The sequence below is a fragment of the Phyllobates terribilis genome, unplaced genomic scaffold (genome assembly GCF_046119375.1).
Source record: "Phyllobates terribilis strain yellow unplaced genomic scaffold, ASM4611937v1 Scaffold_1__5_contigs__length_1240528914, whole genome shotgun sequence".
Classification (NCBI taxonomy): domain Eukaryota; kingdom Metazoa; phylum Chordata; class Amphibia; order Anura; family Dendrobatidae; genus Phyllobates; species Phyllobates terribilis.
In genome coordinates, this window is record NW_027362761.1 from 468,905,984 (window position 1) to 468,920,709 (window position 14,726).

Consider the following 14,726-nt stretch of genomic DNA (forward strand, 5'->3'; position numbering starts at 1 on the left):
CAATTGGGTTTAGGTCAGGACTCTGGCTGGGCCAGTCAAGAAGGGTCACAGAGATGTTCTGAAGCCAATCCTTTGTTATTTTAGCTGTGTGCTTAGTGTCATTGTTTTGTTGTAAGGTGAACCTTCAGCCAAGTCTGAGGTCCAGAGCACTCATGAAGAGGTTTTTATTCAGGATATCTCTGTACTTGGTCTCATTCATGTGTCCTTCAATTGCAATCAGTCGTCCTGTTCCTGCAGCTGAAAAACACCCCCATAGCATGATGCTGCCACCACCATGTTTCACTGTTGGGATTGTATTGGTCAAGTGATGAGCAGTGCCTGGTTTTGTCCACACATATCACTTAGAATTATCACCAAAAGGTTCTATCTTTGTCTAATCAGACCAGAGATTCTTATTTCTCATAGTCTGGGAGTCCTTCATGTGTTTTTGAGCAAACTCTATGTGGGCTTTCATATGTCTTGCACTGAGGAGGGGCTTCCGTCGGGCCACTCTTCCATAAAGGCCGAATGGTGGAGGGCTGCAGTGATAGTTGATTTTGTGGAACTTTCTCCCATCTCCCTACTGCATCTCTGGAGCTCAGCCTCAGTGATTTTGGGGTTCTTCTTTACCTCTCTCACCAAGGCTCTTCTCCCACAATTGCTCAGTTTGGCTGGATGGCCAGGTCTAGGAAGACTTCTGGTGGTCTCAAACTTCTTCCATTTAAGGATTATGGAGGACATTGTGCTTTTAGGAACCTTGAGTAATGCAGAAATTCTTTTATAACCTTGGAGAGATCTGTGCCTTGCCACAATTCTGTCTCCGAGCTCCTTGGGCAGTTCCTTTGAGCTCATGAATATCATTTGGTCTGACATGCACTGTGAGCTGTGAGGTCTTATATAGACAGGTGTGTGCCTTTCCAAATCAAGTCCTATCAGTTTAATTAAACAAATCTGGACTCCAATGAACGAGTAGAACCATCTCAAAGAGGATCACAAGGACTGCCTGTGACTTTTCAGTTTTTCTAAGAAATTTGCAAAAAATTCTACATTTCTGTTTTTTTTTTACAGTCAAGATGGGGTGCAGAGTCTACTTTGATGAGAAAAAAAAAGAACTTTTTAGAATTTACCAAATGGCTGCAATGAAACAAAGTGTGAAAAATTTAAAGGGGTCTGAATACTTTCCGTACCCACTGTAGATCCCCAGAAGGAATTTATATTCTTCACTCTCAATGTCAGTTCCCTCTATACAAATATAACACATAAGTTGGGAATGGAGGCAACTGAATATTATTTATTAAAGGATGAACTGGTACCCGATAAACAAAAAAAGTTCATTCTGGATATCATTTATTTAATATAATGAAATAATGTATTCAAATTTGAGGGGACTACATACAAGCAGACGAGGGGTTGCGCAATGGGAACGAGATTTGCCCATAGTTATGTCAACCTTTTATGGGAAGATTTGAGTCGATCTTCGTTGCGCCATCTCCCTCGTCTACTTGACATATTTGTCTTCATAAGAGTTTCATTGATGATCCCTTCTTCATATGGTCTGGCACTCATGATGAAGCAACAGTGTTTATTTCGGAATTAAATAGCAATCTCTGGGGTTTAACATTCTCGTCCACCATTTCCAGCACTAGCATTCAGTTCTTAGATTTATTAATATACAGGAATATGGAAGGAAAAATAGTTACATCGACACATTTCAAGGAGGTTGATGTAAATAGCTACCTTGCATTTGACAGAAACCACCTTTCAGGTTGGTTATGTAACATCCCAATACTCGAGAATTAGAAAGAACAGTAGTGAAGATACAGAATTCATTAAAGAATCAAGAATATTGAAAAAGATATTCACAGAGAAAGGTTACCCTGAAAAATTATTAAATGATGCGTTTAAAAAGGCTAAAGAGCTATCACAGGATGGTTGTCTGAAAGGAATGAGCAAAAAACCGGAGATCTGCCGGGAAAATGTTGAAAATGGTAATGGCGCTATGGCCACTAATAAGAGAATATATGGAGAATATAGCCTCAGCACAACATACAGTCATTCATGAGGGGCTCTAAATAAAATGTTAAATAAATATTGGTTTATCCTGTCAAGGGACCCAGTCCTTGGTAAGTGTTTACCTGATAAACCAAGAATTATATACAGGAGAAGCCAAAATTTGAAGAGTTTAGTGGCACCGAGTTCCACAGCATTGGTAAAAAATATCAAGAGAAAGGATCATACATTGGTTGGGTGCTATAGATGCGGGACATCAAAATGCCTTTGCTGCAGCACCATTAAAAAATGGAACAAAAACATTCAATTCCCATATTACAGGTGAGACCTTTCAGATAAAGTGCAGGACTGATTGTCACTCTTCTTACGTTATTTATTTGATAGAGTGCACATGCAGTCTACAATATGTAGGCTGCACTATACAAACCATGCATGCAAGATTAAATATACACCGCAAGAATATTAAAAATGGATTTCTATTACATGGTTTGTCAAAGCACTTTCAAGTAGAGCACCAAAGAGATCAGAAGCAGCTTCGGCTAACAATCATTGATTATATAGGGGACACTGTGCAGGATAGGTTAAAAAGTCTAATAAATAGAGAGAATTATTGGATTTTTAAATTGGGTACTTTATCGCCTGAAGGCCTCAATCTAAGTTTGGAGAATGTTATAAATTAATTGTATGATAAATAGATATTATGATAAGTAAATTAATATTGGCACATGTATAGCGCTGTGGAATTGGTTGTATCCCCCCCCTTTTTTTTTTTTGTGTGTGTATTTTATACAGAGTTCCGCGTATAGACCAAAAGTTTGGACACACCTTCTCATTTAAAGATTTTTCTGTATTTTCATGACTTCATTCACACTGAAGGCATCAAAACTATGAATTAACACATGTGGAATTATATACTTAACAAAAAATTGTGAAACAACTGAAAATATGTCTTATATTCTAGGTTCTTCAAAGTAGCCACCTTTTGCTTTGATGACTGCTTTGCACACTCTTGGCATTCTCTTGATGAGCTTCAAAGGTAGACACCGGAAATGGTCTTCCAACAACCTTAAAGGAGTTCCCAGAGATGCTTAGCACTTGTTGATCCTTTCGCCTTCACTCTGCAGTCCAGCTCACCCCAAACCATCTCGATTGGATTCAGGTCTGGTGACTGTGGAGACCAGGTCATCTGGCTTAGCACCCCATCACCCACCTTCTTGGTCAAATAGCCCTTACACAGCCTGGAGGTGTGTTTGGGGTCATTGTCCTGTTGAAAAATAAATGATGGTCCAATTAAAAGCAAACCGGACGGAATAGCATGCCGCTGCAAGATGCTGTGGTAGCCATGCTGGTTCAGTATGCCTTCAATTTTGAATAAATCCCCAACAGTGTCACCAGCAAAGCACCCCCACACCATCACACCTCCTCCTCCATGCTTCACGGTGGGAACCAGGCATGTAGATTCCATCCGTTCACCTTTTCTGCGTCGCACAAAGACACGGTGGTTGGAACCAAAGATCTCAAATTTGGACTCATCAGACCAAAGCACAGATTTCCACTGGTCTATTGTCCATTCCTTGTGTTCTTTAGCCCAAACAAGTCTCTTCTGCTTGTTGCCTGTCCTTAGCAGTGGTTTCCTAGCAGCTATTTTACCATGAAGGCCTGCTGCACAAAGTCTCCTCTCAACAGTTGTTGAAGAGATGTGTCTGCTGCTAGAACTCTGTGTGGCATTGACCTGGTCTCTAATCTGAGCTGCTGTTAACCTGCGATTTCTGAGGCTGGTGACTCGGATAAACTTATCCTCAGAAGCAGAGGTGACTCTTGGTCTTCCTTTCCTGGGGCGGTCCTCATCTGAGCCAGTTTCTTTGTGGCGCTTGATGGTTTTTGCAACTGCACTTGCAGACACTTTCAAAGTTTGCTCAATTTTTCGGACTGACTGACCTTCATTTCTTAAAGTAATGATGGTCACTCGTTTTTCTTTACTTAGCTGCTTTTTTCTTGCTATAATACAAATTCTCACATTCTATTCAGTAGGACTATCAGCTGTGTATCCACCAGACTTCTGCACAACACAACTGATGGTCCCAACCCCATTTATAAGGCAAGAAATCCCACTTATTAAACCTGACAGGGCACACCTGTGAAGTGAAAAGTGACTACCTCTTGAAGCTCATGAAGAGAATGCCAAGAGTGTGCAAAGCAGTCATCAAAGCAAAAGGTGGCTACTTTGAAGAACCTAGAATATAAGACATATTTTCAGTTGTTTCACACTTTTTTGTTAAGTATATAATTCCACATGTGTTAATTTACAGTTTTTATGCCTTCAGTGTGAATTTACAATTTTCAAAGTCATGAAAATACAGAAAAATCTTTAAATGAGAAGGTGTGCCCAAACTTTTGGTCTGTACTGTATATTGTAGAGTTTTTTTTAGATTTTTAGAGCAATTTTCGGTTGTATATTTAGTTTTTTATGAATATGGATACATCCACTTATTAATAGGTAAATCGTTCCTTTTTTAGCTAAATTATGTAATTTTTTAAGTGTGTGATTATTTCTGGCATTACCAAGAGGTTTATCTTCTATTGTAAGGAATGGAAGTTCGGGAACCCTCTTATGGACAATTGATAGTTAATTTGTTACCTGTTATTCAATGGTTACTAACTGTTTTAACTGTTTTTCGATGGTATAAGCCTTATAAGAAAAGTTCATACCATACTGTTGCTAGCACCTGATGAAGGCGTGGATCCGCCAAAACATGTTGTGAGTGCCACATTTGTCAAATAAAGAAGCATTAACAAAAGGATAATTTTTGCCTGGATGCTGGATTCATGCGCTACACCAAAAAAAAAAACAAATTTACCAAGTTCTTCAAAAAGATTTAGCAGACTCTGGAGTTATGGTACATTTTTGTACTGTTCAGAGACACCTGCACAAATATGGCATTCATGGAAGAATAATCAGAAGAAAACCTCTTCTGCATCCTCAACATAAAAGTCAGCGTCAGAAGTATGCAAAAAACCATCTAAACAAGCTTGATGCATTCTGGAAACAAGTCCTGTGGACCCATGAGGTTAAAACAGAACTCTTTGGCCACAATGATCAAAGGAATTTGTGAAGAAAAAAGGGCACAGAATTTCAGGAAAGGAACAACTCGCCAGTAGTGATGAGCGAGCACTAAAATGCTCTGGTGCTCGAAGCTCGGGTCGAGCACATTGGAATACTCGGGTGCTCGACCCGAGCAACGAGCCCAATGTAAGTCTATGGGAAATTCGAGAATTTTTCTGGTGGTTCCCCCGGCGGTCTTCAGAAGGTCAAAAGTTGCCCAAATCGATGGGAATGGTGCTCAATTAAACGTCAGGCAGGCAGAATATATAGGCAAACAGGCAGACAGGTTATATAGGAGGGTGCATGAAAAACATAGCAGGGCACTTGGAACACACTAGTGCCCTCCGATTTTCATGCACCCGTCTCTTTAAAAAAGCTGTCCGGCAATCCATCAGCGGCATACACCGGTACCCGACAATTTAGAACAGAAAGAATAGAGCATCACACATAGATTAGATAGATAGAAACATGTCAGTCACATATAAAAGGAGTACAGTGACAGTGTTGGTTACTGTACTTGTTATTTAGTGTTAAAATAAAGGATTTAATAAATAAATAATAGCGTTTTTCTCTCTTAATAAAAGCCGGCCGGCAATTCATCAGCAGCATATACCGGTACCAGACAATTTATAACAGAAAGAATAGAGCATCACACATAGATTAGATAGATAGAAACATGTCAGACACATATATAATAAGTACAGTGATAGTGTTGATTACTGTACTGGTCATTTAGTGTTAAAATAAAGGATTTATTAAAAAAAAAATTGGCGTGGGGTTCCTCGTAATTTTAGTCTCTAGCGGAGGTTAAGCAGACGGCTGGGGCAGATGTTTGAAGCCTGGGAAGGGGGTAATACCCACGGAGCTTCCCAGGCTACTAATATCAGCCCCCAGCTGTATACCTAGCCTTTACTAGCTATTAAAATGGGGGACTCCCCAAAAAACTGACGTGGGGTCCCCCCTATTTTATTAGCTAGCAAAGGCTAGGCAGACAGCAGGGGGCTGATATTAATAGCCCAGGAAGGGTGCCATGAATATTGGACCCCTCCCAGGCTGGAAACACCAGCCGTCAACCGCCCCAGAAATGGCGCATCCACAGGATGCGCCAATTCTGGCACTTAGCCTTGCTCTTCCCACTGCCCTGTAGCGGTGGCAGTGGGGTAATAGGGCTAGGGTTGATGTTAGCTTATAATGCCAGCTGACATCAAGCCCAGGTTAGTAATGGAGAGGAGTCTATAAGACACCCCCATTACTAACCCCATAGTCAAAGTTAAAAAAAAACACAAACGAGTTCATGTCCAATGAATTTCATGAAATAATTTAAAAAAAATTGACGTGGGGCTTCACCCTATTTTTTAGTCCAGCCAGGTACAGCAGGCAGGAACGGGCTGCCCCACAACCACCAGCTGCCTATTTGTACCTGGCCGGACACAACCATATAGGGAAGCCCTTTTTTTTTATTATTTCATGAATTTCATGAAATAATTAAAAAAAGAAATACGTGGGGCTTCGCCCTATTTTTGTGACCAGCCAGGTACAACTAGGCAGCTGGGGGCTGGAATCCGCAGCGCAGGGAGGCCCAAGCTTTCTGGCCCCCACCCCGCTGCAAATTACAGTCCGCAGCCACCCCAGAAAATGGCGCGTTCATAGAAGCGCCATCTTCTGGCGCTGTACCCAACTCATCCAGGGCCCTGGTGCGGTGGCTCACTGGGTAATAAAAGGGTTAGGGCCAGCTTGGTATTATCAGCTCACCTCATGCACGTCATTGACAGAGTGGGAAAATTGTCCTGCGCTTGCGGTGAGCGTGAGAGAATTCTCCTGTGCTCAGCGCTTCAGCAGGAGAATTCTCTCACGCTGACTGCAAGCGCAGGAGAATTTTCCGACGCTGTCAGTGATGTGCATGAGGTGAGCTGAGTTCATTGGACATGAACTTGGCTCATCTGGATGACGTCACAGCCAGACACTGAGGAGTGCAAGCATGCCTGCGCTTCTCAGTGTCTGCGGCATGGCAAGCTGGATGGCAGATTTTGGCTGCGATCCAGCCTGTCATATGAATGTAGCAGAGCTGGAGCCGTCCTGGGAACCATGGAAAGGTAAGGATGAGGTTGGTTTATTATTTTATTTTTATTGCAGGAGATTGTTGGCTTCAGCTGGAATGGGCGTGATGGTAAGTATGGTTTAATTTAGAACATTAAAGAATTGTGTGTTTATTTCAATTAAAGGACTTTATTTTGGGTGTTTGTGTTTTTTTTTAACTTTGACTATGGGGTTAGTAATGGGGATGTCTTATAGACACCTCTCCATTACTAACCTGGGCTTGATGTCAGCTGGCATTATAAGCTGACATCAACCCCAGCCCTATTACCCCACTGCCACAGGTCAGTGGAAGAACGAGGCTTCCTGGGCTATTAATATCAGCCCCCAGCAGTCGGCTTAGCCTTTGCTAGCTATTAAAATAGGGGGGACCCCACGTCATTTTTTTGGGGGGTCCCCCATTTTAATAGCTAATAAAGGCTAGGTATTCAGCTAGGGGCTGATATTAGTAGCCTGGGAAGCTCCGTGGGTATTACCCCCTTCCCAGGCTTCAAACATCTGCCCCAGCCGTCTGCTTAACCTCCGCTAGAGACTAAAATTACGGGGAACCCCACGCCAATTTTTTTTTTAATAAATCCTTTATTTTAACACTAAATGACAAGTACAGTAATCAACACTATCACTGTACTTATTATATATGTGACTGACATGTTTGTATCTATCTATTCTGTGTTTGATGCTCTATTTTTTCTGTTAAAACTGTCGGGTACCGATGTATGCAGCTGAAGAATTGCCTACCGGCTTTTTTAAAAAGACGAGTGCATGAAAACACTATTATTATTTTTTTAATAAATCCTTTATTTTATCATTAAATAACAAGTACAGTAACCAACACTGTCACTGTACTTCTTATATATGTGACTGACATGTTTCTATGTATCTAATCTATATGTGATGCTCTATTCTTTCTGTTCTAAATTGTCGGTTACCGGTATATGCCGCTGCTGAATTGCCGGCTTTTCATGTTTCACTGCGAGCACTGTTCCCATCGATTTGGGCAACCGCTGTAATGCCACAACCACCATGGCTGTGGCATTACAGTGAGTGGCAGACAATCCCTGCATGATTGGTGCTCTAAAGAGCGCCAAACATGCACGACAGGGACCCGAGCTCCCGCCCGAGCATCTTGAAAGTACTCAGCGTGCTCCAAGCATCTCGAGTAATGAGATGCTCGGGCGAGTACTGAGCAGTGGCGAGCATGCTCGCTCATCACTACTCGCCAGCCATTAAGCATGGGGGTGGATCAATCATGCTTTAGGGTTGAGTTGCAGACAATGGCACGGAGAACATTTCATGGGTAGAGGGAAAAATGGATTCATTGAAATTTCAACAAATTCTTGATGTAAACATAAAACACATAAAACCTGTAAAAAAGCTGAAGTTGAAAAGATGATGGCTTCTACAAATGGATAATGATTAGTGATGAGCGAGCACTAAAATGCTCGGGTACTCATTGATCAAGTCGAGCAAATTGGAATGCTCGAGTGCTCGGTCCGAGTAACGAGTCCAATGTAAGTCTATGGGAAACTCAAACACTTTTCCGGCGGCTCCACCCGGAGGTCTGCAGAGGGCCTAAAAATTGCCCAAATGAATGGGACCAGTGCTTAAATGACATGGGAACAGCATGGGGAAGACCCCTGGAAGCATTTCTGACTCCCAGGTCACTGCTGTCAACAATGTTGTCGGAGGTATTACGCCATTTTTATGGATTCACAATAAAACATACAAAAACGAAACCAAAATAGATTTTCCTGGGAAATATGTTAAGGAACATCCTTTCCAGGGTAATGACTTGTATATAAGGCAAAATAAATAACCAAAAACAAAAATGCTCCTTCATACCTTGGGCTATGATTACACATAGCATTTTTGATGCGTTTTCAGGGCCTCCTGTAAACAATGTATCCATTATTAGGAAGTGTGTCTCCCATACTGTTTGCCTATGCAGTAGAGATGAGCGTTGCTCGACTCGAACTGTTCGCCAATCTCAAATTCGAGCTGTTTTGGGCGGTGTTCGAGCCGTTCGGCGAACCCGAACGATTTGAGAAAAATTCGGCTGTTCGAGGTTATGTTCGATAACTGTTCGTGCACCAAAATCATAACTGGATTTTTTCTCAGTAATGATGAAAAATAATGTTAATACGCAGTTTGAGTGTACAGCGGGGCGGGGGGAGGTGCAGGGGATGGATCTCTGCAGGAATAATGAAGATCTCCATTTTTTTTTCTCTTTCCCGCATTTACAGTGGGGAGGTGCAATCTGTCAGCCTATCAGCAGCGCACACACGGAGCGAAGTGCTTTTTTTCACACAAGCAAGGGCATGTGTCATTGGCAGTGTATGTCACATGTCCTTGCCCTATAAGACCAAGCCATTTTCCCCATCGCCACCATTTTCTCACTGCTGCAGCTGCGTGTTAGACGGCACCGCTGTTGCTGTGTGCGCTATACCTTGTTAATTTCAAGCCAATTTTCGCACAAATCTACAGATAGCTTGGGAGCAGGGAATAGTTGTGAATGCAGTCCTTTTAAGGACTAGGTTACAGCATTTCCTACGACTTTTATCAGGCAGGTCTGTGCTCTTAAATAGATAGGTTGTGGGAGTAAAGACTAATTGTAATTGCAGTCCTTTTCAGGACTAGGTTACTTCAGTTCCTATCAGTTTTTGCCAGGCAGGTCTGTGCCAGTGCTGTGCAAGTTTTTTTCACAGCATTTGGCTGAATCTAGCAAAGCTAATCCTTTTTGGCCTATTGCAGAGTGTGTGAGTCAGTGGAGTAGCCTATCTGTGTTGCAAGATATACCATCTGTGTATAGAATACCAATTTTTTTACTGCACCTAGTGAAGTAAAATCTTTTGGGCATAGCAACATTCTATTAGTCCATCTATACTGACCTTCTAGCAGTGTGTGGGACTTTCTCTATTAGTCCATCTATACTGACCTCCATCAGGTTGCAAATTAAAAATAATTTTTATCTGCATCTACCTCTGAAAAAATATTTGGGCTTCTAGCTGTGTGTGGGACTTGTTCTATTAGTCCATCTATACTGACCTCCATCAGGTTGCAAACTGAATATAATTTTTTTCTGCATCTAGCTCTGAAAAAATATTTGGCCTTCTAGCAGTGTTTGGGACTTTCTCTATTAGTCCATCTATACTGACCTCCATCAGGTTGCAAATTAAAAATAATTTTTTGTCTTCATCTAGCTCTGAAAAAATATTTGGCCTTCTAGCAGTGTGTGGGACTTTCTCTATTAGTCCATGTATACTGACCTCCATCAGGTTGCAAACTGAATATATTTTTTTTCTGCATCTACCTCTGAAAAAATATTTGGACTTCTAGCTGTGTGTGGGACTTGTTATATTAGTCCATCTATACTGACCTCCATCAGGTTGCAAACTGAATATAATTTTTTCTGCATCTACCTCTGAAAAAATATTTGGGCTTCTAGCTGTGTGTGGGACTTTCTCTATTAGTCCATCTATACTGACCTCCATCAGGTTGCAAATTGAATATAATTTTTTTCTGCTTCTAACCCAGCCAATAGTTTTGGCCTAATACCACAGTTTGGCCACTCAGCTCTGCTCGGTTCCCATCCATTGTTTTTTTGTGCAAACAACTCCAGAGTTGTGAATTAGTTAACCACCAAAATGAGTGGAAAAATGCCTGCTGCTAGTGGAAAGGGGAATAGGCGTGTTGGGAAGGGGAAAAAAGGTTGTGTCCGTGGGGTAGGTGTTAAAGCAACAGTAACATCTGCAGAAGAAAGAACATCTTCCAGCCAAACTAAAATGTCTACTTCTTTTAGCGGACAATGTGATAAGATCCCTTTCTTACGGCCACGCCAATCGCTACAAATTCCAGATGAGGCACAAAAACAGCAGGTGCTTCAACGGATATCAAGTGTTCCTTTAAGTGGGCTCTCCTCCACATCAACTTCAACATCACAAATACTCCAGTCCTCAAAGGTGTCACCCCAATCGCACTTGCTTCCTCACAGCTCCCAAATCTCCAGCTGCCCGTCTGAGTATGAGGTAGAACAGATGATTGAGTCTGCAGAGCTGTTTACTCATACTATAGCCTGGGAATCAGAGGTCGACTCCAGCGCTTCTGTGAATCCAGACAAGGAAATGATCTGCACTGATGCCCAGAATCTTTATGAGTCGGATCCAGGACCAGACGCAGAAGGTTCTGACCATAATGTAGACCCTCATTCCCAAACTGTAACTCCTGTTGGTGGAGACAATGAGGAAGACGATGATGAGACTCAAATACCTGATTGGAGCGACAACTTTAGTTTTTTGTCAGGGCAGGAACAGGTTGGCTCTGAGGACGACGGGTGTGATAACGCACAGGGTGATGATGATGAGGTTGGAGATCCCACTTACTGTCAACCCACAGTCAGCCAAGAGATGAGGTCAGCAGAGGAGGTGGAGGAGGATGCTAGTGACGATGAGGTAAGGTTGCGCCTTCCTGGACAGAGACGTAGTACTGGAAGCAAGTCAACAACTGCATCCACAAACACAACTCTGCCTCTCACCACAAGTCGTGGTGGCTCTTCAGGTCGCATGGGTACTAAGCCTTGCATAGCCTGGGCATTTTTTCAGATCGATAAAGATGACACAACTCGTGTTATCTGTAACATTTGTCAGCAAAAGCTAAGTAGAGGCCAAAAAATACATAGTTTGAGTACTTCATGCATGAACCGACACATGGACATGAAGCATAAGTTGCAGTGGGAAGCTCACTGTGCTACAATGCGGCCTAGCCGGCCGGGCCAACCACGGTCTGCCATATCTTGTGCATCCGCGGCCTCTTCATCCTCTGTGACTGGGGGGACAGTAGTCACACCTGTTTTGGGGCGCAGACCTGCCACCTCTTTACCCACAACAGCCAGCGTGATTGGCAGGTCATCATTTTCTTTGGAGGTGGTAACACCAGCTGGTGTTGAGCGCTGTCCGACATCGATAGCACCACCTTTGGATCAAGGCAACCTAACATGTCTGCCTGCATCTTCCTCACAGACCGGCAGTTTGCCGGGGATACCCTTATCAACCCCGTCTAAGCACAATAGCCAGCCCTCGGTCCCTCAGATTTGGACATGTAAAAGACCATTTCCACCTAGCCATGAGAAAGCTAAGAGGTTGAATTTCACCATCTGCAAGCTCTTGGCTACAGAAATGCTGCCTTTCCGCCTGGTGGACACAGAGGATTTTCGAGACCTTATGTCTGTCGCAGTGCCCCAGTACCAGATGCCCAGTCGGCACTACTTCTCAAAGAAAGGTGTGCCTGCGCTCCACCAGCATGTCGCACACAACATCACCGCTTCTTTGAGAAACTCTGTGTGTGACAGGGTGCATTTCACCACAGACACTTGGACGAGTAGGCATGGACAGGGGTGTTACATGTCGCAGACTGGGCACTGGGTAACTATGGTGACAGCAGGACAAGGGGCTGCTGTCCAAGTCTTGCCATCCCCACGAGTTGTGCGTCAATCCTCTTTATCTCAAAGTTCCTCCACTGCTTCTGCCTCCTCAACCTCCTCTCGGTCCTCCACCTGCACCCAAAGCCTGTCTGGTCATGCCACAAGCTTTCTAACTGCGCAGAAGGGATCCTGCCCACCTCCTTACTATGCTGGCAGTAGGGCTCAACGTCATCAGGCGGTTTTTACTTTGAAATGTCTGGGAAATGTGAGTCACACAGCTGAGGAGTTGTGGTCAGCTCTGGAGAACCAATTTCATGAATGGTTGTCTCCACTGGACCTGAAACCAGGGAAGGCCGTGTGCGGCAATGCTGCAAACCTGGGTGCGGCTCTTCGCGCGGCAATGTCACACACGTGCCCTGTATGGCTCACGTGTTGAACCTGGTTGTCCAGCAATTTTTACCCCACTATCCCGGACTAGATGGCCTTCTGCAGAGGGCACGGTCACTGTGTGCTCACTTCCGCCGTTCGCATCCCACAGCTCAGCGACTTACATCTCTACAGAAGTCGTTGGGCCTGCCACTTTACCGGCTAAAATGCGATGGGCCTACCCGGTGGAATTCAACTCTGCACATGTTGCAGCGACTGTGGCAGCACCGAAAAGCCCTGGTGCAATACGTTCTGACGTAAAGCCTGGGCCAACGAGATCCAGAGGTGGGGCAAATCACGCTGGAGGAGTGGTCTCAGATCAGGGACCTATGCACCCTTCTGCACAGTTTTGAAATGGCGACGAAGATGTTTAATGCTGACGATGCCATTATCAGCATGACTATTCCGGTGATTTACATGCTGAAGCACATGTTAAACAGAATTCGGAGTCAGGTGGTGGCACAAGAGGAGGTGGAGGAAGTAGAGGAGGAGGAGTTGTATGCGGAAGGGCTGAAATCTGCAAGGTCCAGACGGTCGGCAGCACCAAGGTGGCAGGCATGTGAGGGTGGGGGAGATGGTTTTACCAGGGCGCATGGTAGCAGCCAAACTAGTGAGGAAGGTGCAGGAGCCCAGGAAGAAGTGGAGGACGAACTGATGGAAGACTCATCAGATGAGGGAGACCTTGATCACATTTCTGTTGTGCGAGGTTGGGGGGAGAGGACAGAGGAAGGAAGTATGATTGTTACCTCACCACCAACACAACATGGACTTGGTGCGCCTGGATGCGCAACACACATGAGTGCCTTCTTGCTGCACTACCTGCAACATGACCCTCGAATTGTGAAAATTAGAAATAATCCTGACTACTGGGTTGCCACACTGTTAGATCCCCGGTACAAAAGTAAATTTGCAGAAATTATTCCTGCCATAGAAAGGGATGCACGCATGCAGGAGTATCAGCAGAGACTGTTGCAGAATCTTACATGTGCTTTACCACAAAACACCAGTGGTGCACGTAGTGAATCTCACAGTTCCAACTTGCCAACCATGGGACCGTCGAGTGTTCAGCACTCAAACCGTAACAGAACCACAGTATCTGCTGGTAACATCAATTTTGCGGAATCATTTCACCACTTTTTTAGCCCATCCTTTGCAAGGCCACAGGAGACAAGAAGTCTGACACATAGTCAACGCCTAGAGACGATGGTACAGGAGTATCTCCAAGTAAACATTGAAGCCATGACTGTGTCACTGGACCCTTGCTCTTTTTGGGCTTCCAATCTGGATAAATGGATAAATGGCCGGAGCTGGCCACTTACGCCTTGGAGATCTTGTCATGCCCCGCAGCCAGCGTTCTGTCTGAACGTGTGTTCAGCGCTGCTGGTGGTGTGCTGACAGATAAGCGCACGCGGCTCTCCACTGATAATGTAGACAGACTCACGTTCATAAAGATGAACAAATCATGGATCCGAAATGACTTTTCTACCCCTGTGTCATCCTGGGGAGAGTAAAAGCTTGATGATTGGTTAAAATCACCTCAACAACCGTTTTAAGCTTTCAAATTACTAATCATGTTTATCTGTATCTTGGCTGGAAAATAATTTGGGCTTTGTAGCAATGTGCTGTACTGATTCTATTAGGCCATGTATAAGAAGCTTCACCAGATTTAAAATTACTAATCATGTTTATCTGTATCTT